Genomic DNA, 6,000 nt, shown 5'->3' with positions numbered 1-6,000 from the left:
CTGAACCTCACACACACACACATATATATATATATGTCTACAATTCTCTTTTTTATGATCCACAAATTTAAAATTGGTTGGTGAGGAACGACTACACATTTCCATGTAGGCTGTTCTTTGTCACCATCCAATGAGACTCACCAATGGCTGAGCCAAGCTTGCAACTGGTTCAGGATTGACAGGTAGGAGGAAGGGTTAGTGCCCTTGGGGGCCAATATCACACCCAAATGACAGCCTTGTTGACTGGTGGGTCGGTGCAAATGTGTGAGGGGGGCCACAGGCCAGGCTTAAAACGATGAGCTGGTGTTTCTGGTGTAACAGATTCGCTGCTGAATACAGGTTATTAGGAATGGAAATTAGAGTTTGGAGAAGCCACCGCGATATCCTGGGGTGCAGGGCAGTGTGTGTTGGCAGCCTGCACTCAGCCCCACCATAACTCAGCCCTCACAGGCAGGAGGGCCAGAGAGATTTATGGACCCCAAGGAACGTGTGCGACCAAGGCTGCTCAAAGGAGGCCATACATTGTGAGAGTCTGACTGTCAAATAACATGTCGGGGTTTCTTCAGTGGTCCCAAGACTTAGAGATTACATCTTTAACACATCAATAACTTAGCCTCTGGTTAGCAGGGTTCACCGGAGCGTGACTAATCAGCGGATGAAAGTGTCTTTGTGGGGATTAACTTTAATGAAAAGAAAAGGGATAGTTATTTGGGGAGTTTGAAATCTTCCATAAATCAAAGCGAACACTGACAAAGCAGGTTCATAAGGTAAGAATGAAGCCATTGTGGGGAAAATTAAGGAACAGCTACTTTTTATATAAATCACAGGTCCTGACTGCATTGGTTGACAATTCCATGGGAACAGGACCATTTAACTTCTTCAGGTGTAATGGAGGGATATTTGGGGGACACTCAGCTCTCCTTAAGGGAAACCAGATGTCCATTGTCCTTATTAACCCTTTCCCACCGACTTGTAAAATATCTGGCCATGGGCTCTTTGAATCTTTGAGGGAGTAAACTCCACTTATGCCAAATCCAGCTTTCAACGTCCATCCTGATCCCATCCATCCCTTCCCAGAGGGCCCTGTAATTCAGAGTCTATCCAGGAAATCTGGGGGGTGGCTCCGAGTAGTCCAACAATCCCATAAAAAAGATGACTCCGTCTCTCTGAGAGCTGAGGCGTTAGACTCATAAGAATGAATCAGAGATGAACTCCACCATCATCCAGTGGTTAAAGCTTACTCCACCAGTAACAGGTAAAAGTGACATCACGTGCCCCTGATGTGATGCACTGAGAAGGTTACAACATCACGAATGTCGTGTTCCTGCCAACAACGTGTAACCTGAGTCTAATCGTGAGGAAACTACCAGATAAACTCAAGTTGAGGGAAATTCTACTAAACAACTGATCTTTTCTCTGTAAAAAAAAAAACAACACCCAATTTTGTAAAAGACAAAGAAATGCTGAGGCACCATTTCAGATTAAAGGAGACGGAAGAGATTTGACGACTAACTGCAATGTGTCATCCTGGACTGGATTCTCATCCAGACTGACAGGATTGTTACAAACAGCATTAGGACAATTAGTGAAATGTACATATAAGTCATGTCTTAGTAGCAATACTATATGGATGTCAAACTTCCTAAATTTCATAATTATGCAGTAGTTATGCAACAGACTACCTTCGTTTCTAAGGGACACACACGGAAATATTTTGAGGCCGAAGTTCATGATGTCTGCAACTTATTCTCAAAGTGTTCAGAAAAACTTACATAACTTACACCTTGGTGGTAAAACAGATACCTTAACTGATATAGTAAATGTTATTCATGGTAAGAGTCAGAAGGAAAGACTACCTCTAGGTGACATCACACAGGAAAATTACAGCTATCTCATATAGCTGGCATTCTCATGACATTAGTCATGTTAAAAAATATAAGCAAGATGGCAGCATGTGTGTGTGTGTGTGTGTGTGTGTGTGTGTGTGTGTGTTCCTTTTATCTGAGACTTAAAAAATACAAAATTCCTATATGTATCCATATTCACAGAACACTATTTCTTTCAAATAAAAAGTTGTGTTGGTTTCAGCCCTGACACTTTCTTCTCTAAGTCTCCCGACACAGAAACTCATTTTTCCTTATGCCTGTAGATTTTCTCCATCCAGTTTCACTGGCCACTGTTTTCAGTGAAAAGGGAAAGACTCTTCACGCTCAGTTATTAATGAACTAACATATAGGACTTACTTCATTCATGCCAGACATTAAGTCCTTTACATGTACCAGTCATTTATTTCTCGAAGCAACTTCACGATACAGAGTGAGGAAACTGGGCTCCAAAGGATTAAGTAACTTTACTCAAGGTCACAGAGCCAGTCAGTGACAAAGATGGGATTCAAAAGAGTTGGCCTGGCTTCAGAGTCGATGCTCTTGACGCCTATGCTATCCTGCCTCTCACAGTGACCCACAGCAATAGAAACTGGACCTCAAGACAGAATAGGTTTCAGTTACATACTGTTGCTCACGTAATTCATTGTTCTAATACAATATCTTGTGTCAAGTAGGTATGAAAGCAAAATCCAGGTTATTCATAAAACATTATGAGTCAAAAAAGAGATTTCATCGGAAATAGAGATTAGAAAATATTTTGAATTGAACCCACCATGTCAAAATTTTGGTAGCAGCTAAAGCACGCAGAACGGATAACGTATAGCTTTGAACACATATTGAAAAGGACAAAAATCTAAAATCAGTAATTTAATCTTCTATCTCAAAAAACCAGAAAAAGAAGAACAATTCAAACCCCAAATAAGGACAACGTAGGAAATAATAAAGATCAGAGTGGAAATAAACAAATTAAAAAAGAGAAAAATAACAGAGGCAATCAAGGAAACCAAAAGTTGGTTTTCCAAAAAGACCCACAAATTTGATAAACCTTTAACCAAAATGACCAAAAAAAAAAAAAAAAAAGAGAGAGAGAGAGAGAGAAGGCACCAAAATCAGAAATAAAAATAGTATCATACCTAGAGACCCTACAGAAATTAAAAGACCTTTAAGAGAATATTTAAACATGTAAAATATTTAACATTATATCAGCTAACTGAATCCAGAAACATATGAAAAGAATTTTGTACCATGAACAATTGGCATTTATCCCACGAATACAAGATTGGTTTAACATCCTAAAATCTAATAATCAATTCATGTACTACATCACATAAGTAGAAAATAGGACAAAAACCACATGAGCATCTCAACAGATGCAGAAAGATCACTTGGCAAAATTCAATGCTCATTTATGATGAAAACTCTCAAGAAACTAGGTATAGAAAGGAATTTCCTCAACCTGATAAAAGGCACCAATAAAAACTAACAGCTAACTTTATACTTAGTGCCAAAAGACTGAATGTTTTCCTCCTAGCATTGGAAATAATGCAAGAATGTCTGCTCTCACCACTTCTATTCAACTGAATGTTCGAGCCAGTGCAACAAGACATGACAAATAAATTAAACAAATACAGGCTGAAAAGGAAGAGATAAAACTCCCTTGCAAAGGTCCTAAAGCACATAAAGTAAATCTGAAAATTTCAAAGCTTGCATTTAAACATCTGCATGTCCTACTAACACACAATTTTACCCTTTGTACATATGCATACTGACAAAATAATGGGTAAATAAATTGCAGCAGTCATGCAGTGGAATATTATACATCCATGAACATGAATGGACTACAACTACACCCAACATTAATGACTCTTAAAACTATTGGGTGAAAAAACACACCCAGAAGACTACATACATAGCATGATACCATGTTTCTAAAACTCAAAAATAAGCAAAGGTAAACAATGTGCTGTGTAAACATACATGCAAATTTCATTCTGTATAATTATATATGTATACATACATCATTACATATATAAGTGATAAACCCCCAAATAATGACACCTCTGGGGAGAAAGCCTGGGGACCCCAATGGGGAAAGAACATTATGTATATGAATTATCGGCAATGTTCTAGTTCTTCGGCTGGGTGAGGGGTTTGCAGGATTTCATTATATTAGCACGCTTCACAGTAAATATGTAATATAACGTGTATTGTTTAAAATATAATTTTTAAGACAGATTTTTAAATAAAGAAAAAATTCTTAATGCTATAATTTGGCCCCCCGTGAGCGATTATCCTCTGTCTGTCAAGTGCATTTCTTAGAAATCATAGGGTTAAGTGGGCGTGGCTCCTGACTCTTCCAATTGTTCTGTGAGCTTGAAACTGAGTGTGTTGTATCAGGCCAAGAGTCGCCCTTTTGGCACCTCTGCTGGCACTTTCTTACTATTCTTCTCACTCAGTTGTTATTTTTCCCCTTCTGTATTCAGTGGTTTTGTAATGTTCCAAAATTTTCCATGAAGATAATTTCCAGAAAAATGAGCTACTGGGTTTAGAGAACAAGCTCATTGGCTCACTCACTGTCCCTGCAGAACTAGAAGAGAATAGCCCGGCTGACATTGCCACTTATGTGACCTGCCCAGGCCTTGGGATCCCACCAACCATACGTCCCAAAATCTCCATAAGGAGGGGAAGCTAGAAAATCCATCTCTATCATCTCCATCACCTCCATCATCTCCATCACCTCCATCTCTATCATCTCCATCACCTCCATCATCTCCATCACTGCCATCATCTCCATCACCTCCATCATCTCCATCACTGCCATCATCTCCATCACCTCCATCATCTCCATCCCCATCTCCACCTTCATCTCCTCTAGCTGGTCTCAGTCTTCACCACTTCCCAGCCTTGAGCACCCACACAGCAGGGCCTCCTGGGCTCTGTGAGCAATGCCTGTGAGTGGACAAGGGGTGGGTAGTTAATGGAGGCCTGGGCCAGGCCAGCACCCGAGCCTGAACCTTACTCTAGAGCAGGTCCCTAATCCCATGCCCAAATCCAGCCCCTTACCTACATTTGTAAATAAAGTTTTATTGGCACACAGGCACACTCATTCATTTACATATTGTCCATATGGTCTATGGCCTCTTTCATGGCAAAATGGCACTGTTGACTGGTTTTAACAGAGACAGTGTGGCCCACAGAGCTATGTACTACCTGGCCCTTTACAGAACAAGTTTAGTGACTCTACCCCCCATTCCCCCAGAGCCCAGGACTCTGTGTCTACCTCCTGAGGGGGAGGCCTCAGTATCAGACCTGTTAGCTGGTGGGGGGCAGCATGGTGGTGAGAGGTTGTTGTAAACACCCACCTGTGTTCTGCCTTCTGGGTTTGGGCCTCTAGCCAGCTAACGACTGGCAAATCACTAAATTTCTCTCTGCCTCCATCTGCCCATGTGGCAGATGGAAAAGACAATAGCTGCCTCATCTACCTCCCGGGTGAGGATCAGATGAAAGACTGTGTGCCAGAGCCTCCCAAACGAAAAAGCACGGGGCCCAGAGGAGAGAGTCTCAAAGTTCAGCAGGTATCGAGAAGGCGAGTTAAAAGCACCGCTCGCCAGGCCGTGCCCCCAGAATCCTGGATTCAGGACATTTGGGGGGGGGCCAAGAAAATCGCATTTCGTACAAGTTTCTAGGTTGTGCTGTTATGGGTGGTCCGGCCACCACACTTTGGGAACCTCTGGCCTAGGTTAGAGAGTGGTTCTGTACCATGTCTGACCTTTAGCATCACCAGGCAGCCTTAACATTCCAGGTGCCCAGGTCACAACTCAGTCAGAATCTCTGGGAGGGGGCCCCAGACATCAGCAGTTTTAAAAGCTCCCAAGGTGATTCCAACGGGCAACCAAAGTTGAGAACCATTGAAGAGAACGTTAACTGGGGACCCTAGGAGGGATCTGGGGGTCTTTTTCTCGTTCGTTTGATGCTACGTCATTTATAACCGGGAAAAATGAGATCAAATATGGATAGCTACATTACAGACGAGAACGCAAAATCTACATGACTTCTCAAAGACATTTTCAAGCAGTTTGCAATGAACTGCTCACTGCTTTAGGTTGTGTCCTGC

The sequence above is a fragment of the Rhinolophus sinicus genome, linkage group LG14 (genome assembly GCF_036562045.2).
Source record: "Rhinolophus sinicus isolate RSC01 linkage group LG14, ASM3656204v1, whole genome shotgun sequence".
NCBI classification, from domain to species: Eukaryota; Metazoa; Chordata; class Mammalia; order Chiroptera; family Rhinolophidae; genus Rhinolophus; species Rhinolophus sinicus.
The sequence above is the reverse complement of the archived record's forward strand: the minus strand, read 5'-3'. Positions refer to the sequence as shown.